At 44.4% G+C, this 18,587-nt stretch overlaps 1 non-coding gene across 1 annotated transcript; it reads left to right on the top strand.

Annotated features, from left to right (window-relative positions):
- Positions 1 to 11,630: 11,630 nt before the first annotated feature.
- TRNAR-UCU (transfer RNA arginine (anticodon UCU)) lies at positions 11,631 to 11,702 on the top strand. The gene has a single exon. It is a non-coding gene; the product is annotated as a tRNA-Arg (tRNA).
- Positions 11,703 to 18,587: the final 6,885 nt, after the last annotated feature.

An 18,587-nucleotide genomic window follows, 5' to 3' on the forward strand; every position in this document is an offset into this window, starting at 1 on the left:
TGTCTCTATCCGGTGGCATGCCTGGCAACTCTTCTGGAAATACATCCGAAAAATCCTTCACCACTGGTACTTCCTCCTGTACAACTCCTGATAAGGAATTTACTTGAGCCCTATTCGGAACATGCCGGGATACATACTTGATCCTTCTTCCTTCTGGGGTGGTGAGCAAAATCGTCTTTGTGGCGCAATCGATGTTTCCTCCATATATCGATAGCCAATCCATACCTAGAATCACATCCAAACCTTGCGACTCCAAAACTATCAGATCTGAGGGGAAAACATGCCTACCTATGGTCAATGGCATCTGAAAACATCCTTGGCTTGCCATATACTCTGCTCCTGGCGAGCTTACTAACAAAGGTGTACTAAGAACTTTGGTGGGCAGTTTATACTTATCCACAAATCCCCTTGATATGTATGAATGCGATGCACCAGTATCAAAAAGAACGACTGCAGTAAATGACTTAACTAAAAACTTACCTATTACTGCATCTGGTTGGGCTTCAACCTCCTCCACGTTAATGTGGTTCACCTGCCCCCTGTTAAAAGGGTTGGGCTTCTTCCTAGAGCTTCCATTGTCGTTCCCATTCTTAGCTTCAGGACATTCATTGGCGTAATGTCCGGTCTTCTGGCACTTGTAGCAAGTAACGTGGCTTAGATCTTTCTTGGCGGGTGTTGCCGGGTTGGAACGGTTCTGTCTGCTACTTCCTCCATTACCATTACCATTCTTGGAGCCACTATGGTTGTGTGAGCTTCCTCCATTATGAGTGTGGCCTCCATGGTTATGAACAAGTCCTCCCGAGTTCGGGCTGAAACGGGGTCTCTGCTGAGCTCCAGAATTATACTTCCCTTGTCCATACTTCCTCTTGCGGCTGTCAATCCGCTGCTGCTTCCCTTCAAGCATGAGAGCTCTATCCACCAACTCCTGGTAATTATTGAAATTTGCCACCATCAACTGCATGCTCAGCTCATCATTCAATCCTTCCAGAAACTTCTCCTTCTTAGCTGCATCTGTAGTGACGTCATCTGGGGCATAATGTGCTAGCTTACTAAAGTCATCCACATACTGGCCAACAGTGTGCCCTCCTTGTCGTAAGTTGCGAAACTCACGCTTCTTCATGGCCATAGATCCTGCTGATACACGGGCAGTGCGAAAAGCCTGCTGGAACTGGTCCCATGTCACAGTGTCAATGGGGTAAGTGACTATGAAATTCTCCCACCATGATGCTGCGGGTCCATCAAGCTGATGTGCGGCAAAACGCACTCTCTCCACATCTGTGCATCCTGCGGTAGTCGACTCCCTTTCAATCTTGCGGAGCCAATCATCTGCAACAATCGGCTCGGTGCTACTAGAGAACACCGGCGGATTCAGCCTAAGAAAACGGGCTAAGTGATCAACTGGTGGTGGTGGTGGGTTGTTGTTGTGGTTGTTCCCCTGGTTCTGATTCTGTACTAGTATCTGCATCAATGCATTCTGCTGCTGGATCAACTGAGTGAGCTCCGGTGGGAAAGCAAATCCATTGTCGCGTCTCGGAGGCATCTGCTGGGTTTAGAAAAGATGAGAAAACAGAGTAGAATGAGGTCTAGGGGGAGAACACTACCCATATGCACATGAGACAAAAACAAACATATCACTCAATCAATCAAACAAGGCATATAGTCGATCTAGGACTATCGTTACAAAAGTGCTTGGACTATACTATATACATGGTGGAATACTACTACTGATATGGTGGTCGACTAGAAAAATTGATTAGTCGAAGACTCCATGATATCTGCTCCAGCTTCATCAACATAGTCATCATCGCTATCGTCAGGGTCCGAGTCAGTGTCGTCGATGATGATGTAGTTCTCCGGGAAAGTGGAATCGTCATCTTCTCCTCCTGGCACGGGATCTCCCATGAAAACTCCTAGCTTCCTTGTCAGGTCGTCATTCTTCTCCACTAGTACGACGATTTCCTCCATATAATCTTCGCGTCTAGCCTTGAGTTCTACCTCCAGCTCCGTGATCCTTGTCATCGCCTTCTTCAAATCTGTCATGCCTGCACACATCTGGTTCTCCTGGCGTCGAATGTGCTGGTTTAACTCCTGGATGAAAGCGGCAATCGATCTATCCTTCCTGGTGCTGATCATCTCCCATTGCTCATCTTGGCGCCCACAAATCTGGTAGATAGTGTCCTTGAGATCATTGTGGTAAACTTCTCCAATGCGTCCCATGGTGATGTGAGCTGCCATACTCTTTCCTAGACTCCAGGTTGGTGCATCAAAAGAAAACTCTATGGGCTCAGTGACTGGTGTGAACGTCCTTCCTGGAACTTGAACTTGAATCATCCAGCGCTCCTCTTCTGGTAAAGTGGTGTTGTAAGTCCCGGTGAAGCTTGGTATTCCAATGTTCAGGTACCTAGTGACTTCCTTCAAGTGGCGTCCAAAAGGGGTGTCTTCATCCGGTTGCGTGAACTTGATCCTTGTATCCGCCATCCTAAAGAGTAGAAAATGAAGTGGAGTTAGAAATGAGAAGAGAGTAGTGATCTAGGGCTTTAGCTTAATGGTCGTGTCCTACAGTCAGTGTGTGCTCTGATACCATCTTGTAGCGACCAGACCTCAAATAGTCTGATCTCTGTGCATAAGTGTCATCCCTGGATCGGTAATGCTGACACGCACAGTACTTGAAGGATTTATAACAGAGTAGCAATCACACACTTATTACATCGAATGTCTCAAAAGAGAACTTATTACAATAAATATGGCTTAAGGCCATCTAATAAGATAACAGCGGAAGACTTGGAAGATAAAGTGAGTCCATCAACTCCAACGGCATCACTGAGTGAAAGACCACGACCTAAGGCTCCTTACTCATCATCTGAAAAGTCTGCAACATGATACGTTGCAGCCTGAAAACGGGTCAGCACATGGAATATGCTCGCAATGTAACACAAGAGAGTAATGAACAGAATAATGCTATCACTACATGCATATATGGCTGGTGGAGGCTGTATGGTTAATATGTTTTGCGAAAAGCCAATTTTTTCCCTACAACAAAGGAATATATTTTATTTAACTATCATGGTGGTTGTTAAACATTAAGAATGGTAAACCCCATTTCAATCCCAATTAGAAAGTAATTAATAACCCAATCAAATTTTATAATTAAGCGTGATGAGATCCACATGATAATCCAAGAAACTAGATACTCAAGATGTCCATAACCGGGGACACGGCTAACCATGATTAGTTTGTACACTTTGCAGAGGTTTGTGCACTTTTCCCCACAAGACTCGATCTCCTCCGTTGATTTCTCGCACTACATGATGTTTGAGAAACGGATGACCAAGACACAGTCTTTCCGAAGAGGTCCCCTTATCCGATAGATAGGCCTGTACACCTACAATCCCCTACATCTTCTAGCCCATCATGGAAAGGTTTCCCACAACTTACTCTACTATGCCAGAGCCCATAATGGCATGTGGCTGCACACGGAAGTTTCTAGCATGAATAATCTTATGATCCCTTTGAGCCTGGGTGGCAGTCCATAGGAGAATCACACGGTACCCCGGGATTTCCAAAAATACAGGCAACACTGGATTCCCCAGGTGCCTCAATCCACCCAGATGTGTATTAAAGTTGCCACCTTAAGTTAACCATCAATTAACAATGCTCACATCTGTCATGAAAACACTCAAACCCAATCCACGTCTACGAGCATCGCATAGCAGTATAAGCAACGTAGAAGTAACTCCCAAAGGTTTGATAAATAACAGGTGAATAGGTACTACCTCATCTACTTCCCAATCCCACAATTTAATTCAGATCCTAACCATGCAATTGTTTGAGGATTGATCTAATGCAATAAACCGGGTAGTAAGAGGTATGATCAAAGTGTTACTTGCCTTGCTGATGATCCGCGAAACCTAGAGACTCGTAGTAGCACGCTTCACACTCCGGGTACTCTATCGCAAACAGACAAGCATACAGTAAGCAATCAAGCAAGGGCACGGGTAAAACTCAAATAAGAGATCTAACCAAAAAGTTCAACTTAAGAACTCCGGTTTGCAAAAAGATTAAAATCAAACGAAGTAACAAAACTCAAACGCGAAAGAAACAAGCTTCGTTTACTAATCTGGACTAAAGTCAAATATTATAGTAGCAAAATCTTGTTTAAGTTGGTTAAACAGAAAGAGGGTTTCAATGCGAAACTCTAGGCGCTTGAATCGCCTGATTCCGATAAACGAGCGAAAAATTATACTAGAACGAAAATCGGATCAGAAATCGCGATCGAAAATAATCGCGGGAAATCCGAGAAAAAGAAAACTGATGAACAGGCTAACGAATGAACATTCGCTGTCTGCGGCTAAACGGTGAAAACCGTTCGTTAAAACGAACGTACGAACGGGCGTTCGCTAAATAACTAAACCGAAAAAATAAACCGAACCGGATCTAAAAAAACGGATCCCGGTTTAGAAAAAAACCGCTCGGTTTTCTTACGAAAACCGAGGCGGCGGCTACCTCCGGCGACGATGAGGCGGCGGTGGCTACCTCCGGCGACGATGTGGCGGCGGCGCGGCGGCGGGTCGGCGGCGAGGCGGCGGCGTCTGCGGCGAGGCGGCGGTGCGCGGGCTAGGGTTAGGGTTTTGGGGCGCGGGTGGGCTTCGGCGGGCAGGGGGTGGCGGCTTATAAAGCCCCCCGGGCGGAGTCCCGCTGGGGTACGGCCCGGAGTCAGTTTGACTTTTTTTTAAATAATTCCGACGTGCAGAAAAAGAAAGAAAAGAAATACTAAACGGACTCCAAAAATCCCGAAATAAATTTTCCTCGTCCTCTAAAAATAGGCGGACAAGGTGAACATTTATTTGGGCCTAAAATGCTATTTTTAAATAACGCATATTTTTCCTAATTCAAATAAAATAGCGATAAAACTCCGAATAAAAATATTATTTGATTTTAATATTAAATCTCTGATATTTCTTTTTTTTTGAGGAAGTCATAATATTAAACGATCCTCTTTTCAAAATTCGAGAAAAACTCGAATATGAAAATAATGAAATCCCCAACTCTCTCCGCGAGTCCTTGAGTTGCGTAGAATTCTAGGATCAAACAAAATGCAATAAAATATGATATGCAATGATGATGTAATGTATAACATTCCAAATTAAAATTTTGGGATGTTACAGCCATCGAACCTTTCGTCGACGGCACAGTGGAACTCTCAATGAAAGCACCAATGTCGGTGTTAAAACCGGCGGATCTCGGGTAGGGGGTCCCGAACTGTGCGTCTAAGGTCGATGGTAATAGGAGACAGGGGACACGATGTTTACCCAGGTTTGGGCCCTCTCTACGGAGGTAATACCCTACTTCCTGCTTGATTGATCTTGATGAATATGAGTATTACAAGAGTTGATCTACCACGAGATAGTAATGGCTAAACCCTAGAAGTCTAGCCTGTATGACTATGGTAATGCGTCTATCCTTTCCGGACTAAACCCTCCGGTTTATATAGACACCAAGAGGGATCTAGGGTTACATAGAGTCAATTACATAGGAAGGAATCTTCATAGTTGATCGCCAAGCTTGCCTTCCACGCCAAGGAGAGTCCTATCCGGACACGGGTACAATCTTCGGCCTTCGTGTCTTCACAGCCCATCAATCCGGCCCATGGATAACAGGCCAGACGCCCGAGGACCCCTTAGTCCAGGACTCCCTCACCGGACATTTGCTTGAAATATTAACTTCAACTCCTGGAACATCTCATATGCTCCATGACGTTCAAAACGTCGTTGAAGTCCCGGTTCTAAGCCGTAAAGCATGGCACACTGAACTATCGAGTAGTCATCAGCTTTGCTCTGCCAGATGTTCATAACATCTGGAGTTGCTCCTGTAGCAAGTTTGGCACCTAGCAGTGCTTCCAGGACGTAATTCTTCTATGTAGCAATGAGGATAATCCTCAAGTTACGGACCCAGTCCGTGTAGTTGCTACCATCATCTTTCAACTTAGCTTTCTCTAGGAACGCATTAAAATTCAATGGAACAGTAGCACGGGCCATTTATCTACAACAACATAGACATGCAAAATACTATCAGGTACTAAGTTCATGACACATTAAAGTTCAATTAATCATATTATTTAAGGAGTCCCACTTAGATAGACATCCCTCTAATCATCTAAGTGATCACATGATCCATATCAACTAAACCATGTCCGATCATCATGTGAGATGGAGTAGTTTTCAATGGTGAACATCACTATGTTGATCATATCTACTATATGATTCACGCTCGACCTTTCGGTCTCAGTGTTCCGAGGCCATATCTGCATATGCTAGGCTCGTCAAGTTTAACCCGAATATTCTGCATGTGCAAAACTGGCTTGCACCCGTTGTATGTGAACGTAGAGCTTATCGCACCCGATCATCACGTGGTGTCTCGGCACGACGAACTGTAGCAACGGTGCATACTCAGGGAGAACACTTGTACCTTGAAATTTAGTGAGAGATCATCTTATAATGCTACCGCCACACTAAGAAAAATAAGATGCATAAAGGATAAACATCATATGCAATCAATATAAGTGATATGATATGGCCATCATCATCTTGTGCCTTTGATCTCCATCTCCAAAGCACCGTCATGATCACCATCGTCACCGGCTTGACACCTTTATCTCCATCGAAGCATTGTTGTCGTCTCGCCAACTATTGCTACTACGACTATCACTACCGCTCAGTGATAAAGTAAAGCAATTACATGGCGATTGCATTTCATACAATAAAGCGACAACCATATGGCTCCTTCCAGTTGCCGATAACTGTTACAAAACATGATCATCTCATACAACAATTTATATATCATCACGTCTTGACCATATCACATCACAGCAAGCCCTGCAAAAATAAGTTAGATGTCCTCTACTTTGTTGTTGCAAGTTTTACGTGGCTGCTACGGGCTTCTAGCAAGAACCGTTCTTACCTACGTTTCAAAACCACAATGATTTTTTGTCAAGTTTGTTGCTTTAACCATCAACAAGGACCGGGCGTAGTCACACTCGATTCAACTAAAATTGGAGAAACAGACACCCACTAGCCACCTATGTGCAAAGCACGACGGTAAAACCAGTCTCATGAGAGTGGTCATGTAATGTCGGTCTATGCCGCTTCATCCAACAATACCGCCAAATCAAAGTATGACATGCTGGTAAGCAGTATGACTATTATCCACAACTCTTTGTGTTCTACTCGTGCATATAACATCTACGCATAGACCTGGCTCGGATGCCACTGTTGGGGAACGTAGTATTTCAAAAAAAATCCTACGATCACGCGAGATCTATCTAGGAGAAGCATAGCAACGAGCGGGGAGAGTGTGTCCACGTACCCTCATAGACCGAAAGCGGAAGTGTTTAGTAACGCGGTTGATGTAGTCGAACGTCTTCGCGATCCAACGGATCAAGTACCGAACGCACGGCACCTCTGCGATCTGCACACGTTCAGCTCGGTGACTGTAACATCCCAAATTTTCAATTTGGAATGTTATACTATAGATCATCATGCATAACATATTTTATTGCATTTGTTTTGCGATCCTAGAAATTCCACGCAACTCAAGGACCCACGGAGAGAGTTGGGGATTTCACAATTTTCGTATTTGAATTTTATCAAATATCGAAACAAGGATCATTTGTTTTAATTATTTTTCTCTTCAAAAAATATTTCATATCAAAATATATGAGAGGGGATAATATGACTTCTCCAAAAATAATGAAATATTGGAGGAAAAATATTAAAAACAAATATTTGATTTTATTTGGATTTTATTTGATATTATTTTAATTAGGAAAATACGCGTTTTTCAAAATTGCATTTTAGGCCCAAATAAATGTTCATCTTGTCCGCTTATTTTTAGAGGACGGGGAAATTTATTTTGGGATTTTTGGAGTCCATTTAGTATTTCTTTTCTTTCTTTTTCTGCACGTCCGAATTATTTAAAAAAAAGTTACCGCCTTACCGGGCCGTGTCCGACTTGGACACTGCGCCCGGGCGACCTTTAAAGGCCAACGGCCCGCCCCGGGCCGAAACCCTAGCCGCCAGCCCCGCACCCGCCCCGAGACCCGCGTCGCCGCCGGATTCCGCCGACGCCGCACCTCGTCGCGCCTCGCCGCCGCCGCCCCGACCCGCCGCCCGTCGGACCCGTTCCGCGGCCGCCCGACCTCGCCGGAGGTAGCGACCCGCCGCCGGCGGCAGTTTTCTTTAGAGAACCGCCCGGTTTTTAAAAAAAAACCGCGGTTTGTTTTTTTATAGATCGGTTTAGTTTTTTTTCGGTTTACTTATTTCGCGGACGTTCGTCCATATGTTCGTTTTAACGAACGAGTTTTCATCGTTTAACCGCAGACATCGAACGTTCGTTCGTTAGCCTGTTCGTCAGTTTTTCTTTTTCTCGGATTTTCCGCGATTATTCTCGATCGCGATTTCCGATCTGTTGTTCGTTTTAGTATAACTTTTCGCTCGTTTATCGGAATCAGGCGATTCAAGCGCCTAGAGTTTCGTCTCGAAACCCTCTTTCTGTTTAACCAACCTAAACAAGTTTTTGCTACTATGAAATTTGACTTAGGTCCAGATTAGTAAACGAAGCTTGTTTCTTTCGCCGTTTGTGTTTCGTTGCTTCGTTCGATTTGATTCTTTTTGCAAACCGGAGTTCTTAAGTTGAACTTTCTGGTTAGATCTCTTATTTCGAGTTTTACCCGTGCACCCTTGCTTGATTGCTTATGTATGTATTGTTTGTTTGCGATAGAGTACCCGGAGTGCGAAGCGTGCTACTACGAGTCTCTAGGTTTCACGGATCATCAGCAAGGCAAGTAACACTTTGATCATATCCCTTTCATACCCAGCTTTTATGCATTAGATTCAACCCTCAAACAATTGCATGATTAGGATCTGATTAACATGTGGGTTTTGGGAAGTAGATGAGGTAGTACCTATTGCCCTGTTTATTATCAAACCCTGGGAGTTACTACGTTATGCTTGTTCTGCTATGCTATGCTCGTAGAAGTGGATTGGGTTTGAGTGAATTTTCCATGACGGATGTGAGATTGTTAATTATAATGGTTCAACTTAAGGTGGCTACTTAAATAAACCACTGGGTGGATTGAGGCACCTGGGGAACCCAGTGATTGCCTGTATTTTTTTTAGAAATCCCGGGGTACCGTGTGATTCTCCTATGGACCGCCACCCAGGCTCAAAGGGATCATGAGATTATTCATACTAGAAACTTCCGTGTGCAGCCACATGCTATTATGGGCTCTAGCATAGTTGATTAAGTCATGTGAACTCTTAAAGTGGTAGACTAGCAGATGTAGGGGAAAGTAGGTGTAACTGTCTACCCATCGTAAGGTGCTAACGCTTCTGAAAGACTGTGTCTCGATCATCCGTTTCTCAAACACCATGTAGTGCAAGAAATCCAACGGAGGAGATCGAGTCTTGTGGGGAAAAGTGCACAAACCTCTGCAGAGTGTATAAACTAATCATGGTTAGCCGTGTCCCCAGTTATGGACATCTTGAGTATCTAGTTCTTGAATTATCATGTGAATCTCATCATCATGTACTTAATTAATTTGTTGGGTTGTTAATGATTACTTTTAATTGGGATTGAGAGGTGGTTTACCTTCTCAATATTTTCAACCAACTATGTAGTTAAATAAAATATATTCCTTTTTTGTAGGAAAAAATTGGCTTTTCGCAAACTGTAACCATAGAGCTTTCCACCAGCCAAATATGCATGTAGTGATAGCATTATTCTGTTCATTACTCTCTATGTGTTACTTCGCCAGCATATTCCATGTACTGACCCGTTTTCGGGCTGCAACGTTCATGTTGCAGACTATTCAGACGACGAGTAAGGTGCCATAGGTCGTGGTCTTATACTCTGTGATGCCGTTGGAGTTGATGGACTCACTTTATCTTCCAAGCCTTCCGCTGTTATCGTTTTTAGATGGCCTTAAGCCATATTTATTGTATTAAGTTCTCTCTTGAGACTATTCGATGTAATAAGTGTGTGATTGCTACTCTGTTATAAATCCTTCAAGTACTGTGCGTGTCAGCATTACCGATCCAGGGATGACACTGATGCACAGAGACTAGACTGTTTGAGGTCTGGTCGCTATAAAGATGGTATCAAAGCACACGCTGACTGTAGGACACGACCACTAAGCTAAAGCCCTAGATTACTACTCTCTTCTCATTTCTGACTCCTCTCCTTTGTTCCACTCTTTTAGGATGGCGGATGCAAGGAACAAGTTCGCGCAACCAGATGAGGATACACCTTTTGGACGACACTTGAAGGAAGTTACTAGGTACCTGAACATCGGAATACCAAGCTTCACCGGGACCTAGAACGCCACACTACCAGAAGAGGAGCGCTGGATGATTCAAGTTCAAGTTCCAGGAAGGGCGTTCACGCCAGTCACTGAGCCCATAGAGTTTTCTTTCGATGCACCAACCTGGAGTCTAGGAAAGAGCATGGCAGCCCACATCACCATGGGACGCATTGGAGAAGTGTACCACAATGATCTCAAGGATACTATCTATCAGATTTGTGGGCGCCGAGACGAGCAATGGGAGATGATCAGCACCAAGAAGGATAGATCTATTGCAGCTTTCATCCAGGAGTTAAACCAGCACATTCGTCGCCAGGAGAACCAGATGTGCGCAGACATGATAGATCTGAAGAAGGCAAAGACTAGGATCATGGAACTGGAGGAAGAACTCAAGGCTACACACGAGGATTATATGGAGGAAATCGTCGCACTAGTGGAGAAGAATGACGACCTGATAAAGAAGATCGGAGTATTCATGGGAGACCCAGCACCAGGAGGAGAAGATGACGATTCTACTTGCCCGAAGAACTACATCATCATCGACGACACAGACTCGGACCCCAGTGATGATGATTGGGAGGATGAAGCCGGAGCGGATATCATGGAGTCTTCGACCGATCAATTTATCTAGTAGACCACCAAATTAGTAGTAGTATTCCACCATGTATATAGTATAGTCCAAGCACTTTGTAACGATAGTTAGATCGATTGTATGCCTTGTTTGAATTGATTGGAGTGATATGATTGTGTTTGTCTCATGTGCATATGGGTAGTGTTTTCCCTCTAGATCTCATTCTATCCTATTTCTCATATTTTCTAAACCCATCAGATGCCTCCGAGACGCGACACCGGATTTGTTTTCCCACCGGAGATCATTCAGTTGATTCAGCAGCAGAATACCCTGATGCAAGCGCTAGTTCAGAATCAAGGCAGCAACAATAACAACAACAATAACCCACCACCATCACCACCTGTTAATCACTTAGCCCGTTTTCTTAGGCTGAATCCGCTGGTGTTCTCTAGTAGCACCGAGCCGATTGTGGCAGATGATTGGCTCCGCAAGGTTGGAAGGGAGCTGACCATTGCAGGATGCACAGATGCGGAGAGAGTACGTTTTGCCGCACATCAGCTTGATGGACCCGCAGCATCATGGTGGGGCGGCAATAATGAGCCAAAGTAGTATTTGTGGTGAATCCCCCAGTTAAGTAGTCCAACTTGATCCTCTTCCCCAGGGATCCCAGATGAGGGAAGCCTAGGAGAGCCGCCGAGAAAAGCGTCCATTGTCTAATGGATAGGATAGAGGTCTTCTAAACCTTTGGTATAGGTTCAAATCCTATTGGACGCAATCTTATTTCTATCTATTCTACACAGCCACCCACCCCATTGACACTGTCACATGGGACCAGTTTCAGCAGGAGCTATGGCCATGAAGAAGCGTGAGTTTCGCAACTTACGCCAAGGAGGACGTACCGTAGGCCAGTACGTGGAGGATTTCAGTAAGTTAGCACGTTATGCCCCAGATGACGTTGCTACGGATGCAGCTAAGCAGGAGAAGTTTCTGGAAGGACTGAATGATGAGTTGAGCATGCAGTTGATGGTGGCAACTTTTAACAACTAGGAGTTGGTAGACAAAGCTCTCATGATTGAAGGGAAGCAGCAGCAGATTGAGAGCCGTAAGAGGAAGTATGGATAAGGAAAGTACAGTACAGGAGCTCATCAGAAGCCTCGTTTTACCCCGAACTCGGGAGGACACCTTCAGCATAACCATGGAGGTCACAATCACAATGGAGGGAGCTCGCACAATCATAGTGGCCCCAAGAATGGCAATGGGAACGGAGGAAGCAATAGACAGAACCGTACCAACCCATCAACCCCAGCCAAGAAGGATCTGAGCCACGTCACTTGCTACAAATGCCAGAAGACTGGACATTATGCCAATGAATGTCCTGAAGCTAAGAATGGGAATAGCAATGGAAGCTCGGGGAAGAAGCCGAAACCTTTCAACAGAGGACAAGTGAACCACGTTAACGTGGAGGAGGTTGAAGCACAGCCTGATGCAGTAATAGGTAAGTTTCTGGTTAAGTCATTTACTGCAATCGTTCTTTTTGATACTGGTGCATCACATTCATACATATCAAGGGGATTTGTGGATAAGTTTAAGTTGCCCACCAAAGTCCTTAGAACACCTATGTTAGTAACCTCGCTAGGAGCAGAGTATATGGCAAGCCAAGGATGTTTTCAGATGCCATTGGCCATAGGTAGGCATGTTTTCCCCTCAGACCTAATAGTTTTGGAGTCGCAAGGTTTGGATGTGATTTTGGGAATGGATTGGCTATCGATGTATGGAGGAAACATCGATTGCGCCAGTAAGACGATCTGGCTTACTACCCCAGAAGGAAGAAGGATTAAGTATGTATCCCGGCATGTTCCGAAGAGGACTCAAGTGAATTCCTTATCAGGAGTTGTACAGGAGGAAGTACCCGTGGTGAAGGATTTCCCTGACGTATTTCCAGAGGAGTTGCCAGGCATGCCACCGGATAGAGACATTGAGTTTTTGATTGAGCTTTTGCCAGGCACAGGGCCAATATCTAAGAGACCGTACATGATGCCCGCTAAGGATTTGGAAGAAATTAAGAAGCAGATTAAGGAGTTATTGGATAAAGGATATATTCGCCCAAGTTCGTCACCTTGGGGATCACCAGTACTTCTAGTGGAGAAGAAAGATGGATCGTTCAGGATGGTTGTTGATTATCGTGGATTGAATGAAGTAACAATCAAGAACAAGTACCCACTGCCGATGATCAATGATCTGTTTGACCGACTACAAGGAGCTAAAGTATTTTCCAAGATTGATTTGCGACCAGGATACCACCAGTTGAAGATTCGAGAGCAGGATATACCCAAGATAGCTTTTACCACAAGGTATGGGCTATATGAGTACACCGTTATGTCATTTGGCCTGACTAACACACCTGCCTATTTCATGAACATGATGAACAAAGTGTTTATGGAGTTTTTGGATAAGTTCATCGTAGTGTTCATTGATGATATTCTGGTCTATTCGAAGAATGAAGAAGAGCATAAGGAGCATTTGCGTTTGGTACTTGGAAAGCTCAGAGAACATCAGTTATATGCCAAGTTCAGCAAGTGCGAGTTTTGGTTAAACGAAGTTGGATTCCTTGGACATGTTATATCCGGAGAAGGAATAGCAGTAGATCCCACCAAGGTTAACACTCTGACAAATTGGGAATCACCCACGTCAGTTGGAGAGATCCGGAGTTTTCTTGGACTCGCAGGATATTACCGGAGATTCATTGAGAATTTCTCGAAGATTGCAAAGCCTATGACGGAGTTGTTGAAGAAAGACACCAAGTTCAATTGGCCGGAGGAATGTGAGGCTAGTTTCCAGGAGTTGAAGAAACGTTTGGTTACAGCGCCAGTGTTGATTCTGCCAGATCAACGCAAGGATTATGAAGTATATTGCAACGCTTCTCGTCGAGGACTTGGAGCCGTACTTATGCAGGAGGGAAGAGTTGTTTCATATGCCTCATGACAGCTTAAACCCCATGAGTTGAATTCTGCTACACATGATTTTGAGTTAGCAGTCGTAGTGCATGCGTTGAAGACATGGAGGCATTTTCTCATCGGAAACCATTGTGAGGTGTACATGGATCACAAGAGCTTGAAGTACATTTTCACGCAGAAGGAGTTGTATCTCAGGCAAAGGAGATGGTTGGAGCTCATTAAGGATTATGATATGAGATTGCATTATCACCCAGGGAAGGCTAACGTAGTAGCTGATGCGTTGAGCCGCAAGAGCCATGTCAACACACTCATGACCGGAGAGTTACCCAAGGAGTTACCCAAGAATCTTTGTGAACTATGTTTGGAAATAGTTCCAAGAGGCTTTGTAGCAGCATTGGAGATTCAGTCTACTTTGATGGATAAGATCAGAGAAGCTCAGAAGACAGATAAGGAGATTGCTGAGATAAAGGAAAGGATGAGCAAAGGAAAAGCCAAGGGATTTCGTCAGGATGAACAAGATACCTTATGGTTTGAGGACCGCGTTTATGTGCCCAATGATCCAGAGATCAGGAAGTTGATTTTGCAAGAGGCCCATGATTCACCATATTTGATTCACCCATGAAATACCAAGATGTACCTGGATTTAAAGGACAGTTTCTGGTGGACCGGAATGAAGAAGGATATTGCGGAGTATGTAGCAGTTTGTGATGTATGTCAGAGAGTGAAGGCAGAGCATCAGAAGCCAGCAGGATTGCTACAACCATTGCCGATACCCGAATGGAAGTGGGATAAGCTAGGCATGGATTTTATCACAGGATTGCCCAGGACTCGTTCAGGCTATGACTCGATATGGGTTGTAGTCGATCGTTTGACGAAGGTAGCTCATTTCATCCCAGTAAAGACCACTTATACAAGTGCTAAGTTGGCAAAGATATACATGACCAGGATCGTATGTCTGCATGGAGTTTCGAGGACCATTGTATCAGATAGAGGAACCCAATTTACTTGAAAGTTTTGGAATCAGTTGCACGAAACTTTGGGTACCAGGCTAGAGTTCAGTACAACCTTTCATCCACAGACAGACGGACAGACCAAGAGAGTCAATCAGATTTTGGAGGATATGCTGAGAGCTTGTGCGCTAGATTATGGATCTAGTTGGGATGACAATTTGCCTTATGTAGAGTTCTCTTACAACAACAGTTATCAATCCAGTTTGAAGATGGCCCCTTTCGAAGCTCTGTACGGAAGGAGGTGCAGGACACCGTTGTTGTGGGACGAAGTTGGAGACCGCCAGTTGTTTGGACCAGATTTGATTAAAGAGTCTGAACAGAAGGTGAAGTTCATTCGCGATAGGCTCAAGGTAGCCCAATCCAGGCAGAAGAGTTAAGCGGATTCTAAACGCAAGGAGACAGTTTACGAAGTCGGAGACAGAGTGTATCTTCGAGTATCACCACTTCGAGGAGTGAAGCGCTTTGGAGTTAAGGGAAAGTTAGCGCCACGTTTTGTAGGACCATACAAAGTTTTGGAACGTATGGGAGAAGTTGCTTACAAGTTGGAATTGCCCGAAGGATTGTCGGGAGTTCATGATGTGTTCCATGTTTCTCAGCTAAAGAAGTGCCACACAGTGATGGCTGAGATACCCCTGAGAGATACAGTGCCATTGGAAGCGATTCAGCTGGATAGTGATTTGACCTATGAGGAGAAACCAGTCAAGATTCTCGAATATGCCAGCCGAGTCACCCGCAGCAAGGTTATCAAGTTTTCAAAAGTTCAGTGGAGCCACCATACCGAGGAGGAAGCCACCTGGGAGCGAGAGGAAGATCAACGGAAGGACCACTCTCACCTATTTTCTAGCCAACCTGAATCTGGAGGGCGAGATTCATCTTAAGGGGGGTAGGTTTGTAACATCCCAAATTTTCAATTTGGAATGTTATACATTAGATCATCATGCATAACATATTTTATTGCATTTGTTTTGCGATCCTAGAAATTCCACGCAACTCAAGGACCCACGGAGAGAGTTGGGGATTTCACAATTTTCGTATTTGAATTTTATCAAATATCGAAACAAGGATCATTTGTTTTAATTATTTTTCTCTCCGAAAAATATTTCATATCAAAATATATGAGAGGGGATAATATGACTTCTCCAAAAATAATGAAATATTGGAGGAAAAATATTAAAAACAAATATTTGATTTTATTTGGATTTTATTTGATTTTATTTGAATTAGAAAAAATACGCGTTTTTCACAATTGCATTTTAGGCCCAAATAAATGTTCATCTTGTCCAGCTTATTTTTAGAGGACAGGAAAAATTTATTTCGGGATTTTTGGAGTCCGTTTAGTATTTCTTTTCTTTCTTTTTCTGCACGTCCAAATTATTAAAAAAAAAGTTACTGCCTTACTGGGCCGTGTCCGACTTGGACACTGCGCCCGAGCGGCCTTTAAAGGCCAACGGCCCGCCCCGGGCCGAAACCCTAGCCGCCATCCCCGCACCCGCCCCGAGACCCGCGCCGCCGCCGCTGGATCCCGCCGCCGCCGCAGGATTCCGCCGCCGCCGCCGACGCCGCACCTCGCCGCGCCTCGCCGCCGCCGCCCCGACCCGCCGCCCCGGAGCCGTCGCCGCCCCGACCCGCCGCCCCGCCGCCCGCCGGACCCGTTCCGCCGCCGCCCGACCTCGCCGGAGGTAGCGACCCGCCGCCGCCGGCGGTTTTCTTTAGAGAACCGCCCGTTTTAAAAAAAACCGCAGTTTGTTTTTTTATAGATCGGTTTATTTTTTCGGTTTACTTATTTCGCGGACGTTCGTCCGTACGTTCGTTTTAACGAATGAGTTTTCGTCGTTTAACCGCAGACAGCGAACGTTAATTCGTTAGCCTGTTCGTCAGTTTTTCTTTTTCTCGGATTTTCCGCGATTATTCTCGATCGCGATTTCCGATCTGTTTTTCGTTTTAGTATAACTTTTCGCTCGTTTATCGGAATCAGGCGATTCAAGCGCCTAGAGTTTCGTCTCAAAACCCTCTTTCTGTTTAACCAACCTAAATAAGTTTTTGCTACTGTGAAATTTGACTTAGGTCCAGATTAGTAAACAAAGCTTGTCTCCTTCGCCGTTTGCGTTTCGTTGCTTCGTTCGATTTGATTTTTTTTTGCAAACCGGAGTTCTTAAGTTGAACTTTCTGGTTAGATCTCTTATTTAGAGTTTTACCCTTGCACCCTTGCTTGATTGCTTATGTATGTACTGTTTGTTTGCGATAGAGTACCCGGAGTGCGAAGCGTGCTACTACGAGTCTCTAGGTTTCACGGATCATCAGCAAGGCAAGTAACACTTTGATCATATCCCTTTCATACCCAGTTTTTATGCATTAGATTCAACCCTCAAACAATTGCATGATTAGGATCTGATTAACATGTGGGTTTTGGGAAGTAGATGAGGTAGTACCTATTGCCCTGTTTATTATCAAACCCTGGGAGTTACTACGTTATGCTTGTTCTGCTATGCTATGCTCGTAGACGTGGATTGGGTTTGAGTGAATTTTCCATGACGGATGTGAGATTGTTAATTAATGGTTCAACTTAAGGTGGCTACTTAAATAAACCACTGGGTGGATTGAGGCACCTGGGGAACCCAGTGATTGCCTGTATTTTTTTTGGAAATCCCGGGGTACCGTGTGATTCTCCTATGGACCGCCACCCAGGCTCAAAGGGATCATGAGATTATTCATACTAGAAACTTCCATGTGCAGCCACATGCTATTATGGGCTCTAGCATAGTTGATTAAGTCGTGTGAACTCTTACAGTGGTAGACTAGCAGATGTAGGGGAAAGTAGGTGTAACTGTCTACCCATCGTAAGGTGCTAACGCTTCTGAAAGACTGTGTCTCGGTCATCTGTTTCTCAAACACCATGTAGTGCGAGAAATCCAACGGAGGAGATCGAGTCTTGTGGGGAAAAGTGCACAAACCTCTGCAGAGTGTATAAACTAATCATGGTTAGCCGTGTCCCCGGTTATCGACATCTTGAGTATCTAGTTCTTGGATTATCATGTGAATCTCATCATCATGTACTTAATTAATTTGTTGGGTTGTTAATGATTACTTTTAATTGGGATTGAGAGGGGGTTTACCTTCTCAATATTTTCAACCAACTATGTAGTTAAATAAAATATATTCCTTTGTTGTAGGGAAAAATTGGCTTTTCGCAAACTGTAACCATAGAGCTTTCCACCAGCCAAATATGCATGTAGTGATAGCATTATTCTGTTCATTACTCTCTATGTGTTACTTCGCCAGCATATTCCATGTGCTGACCCGTTTTCGGGCTGCAACGTTCATGTTGCAGACTATTCAGACGACTAGTAAGGTGCCATAGGTCGTGGTCTTATACTCAGTGATGCCGTTGGAGTTGATGGACTCACTTTATCTTCCAAGCCTTCCGTTGTTATCGTTTTTAGATGGCCTTAAGCCATATTTATTGTATTAAGTTCTCTCTTGAGACTATTCGATGTAATAAGTGTGTGATTGCTACTCTGTTATAAATCCTTCAAGTACTGTGCGTGTCAGCATTACCGATCCAGGGATGACACTGATGCACAAAGACTAGACTGTTTGAGGTCTGGTCGCTACAGTGACGTCCCTCGAACTCTAGATCTAGCTAAGGTCGAGAGAGAGTTTCGCCAGCACGACGGCGTGGTGACGGTGATGATGAA

The sequence above is a fragment of the Aegilops tauschii genome, chromosome 5, assembly GCF_002575655.3.
Source record: "Aegilops tauschii subsp. strangulata cultivar AL8/78 chromosome 5, Aet v6.0, whole genome shotgun sequence".
NCBI lineage: Eukaryota > Viridiplantae > Streptophyta > Magnoliopsida > Poales > Poaceae > Aegilops > Aegilops tauschii.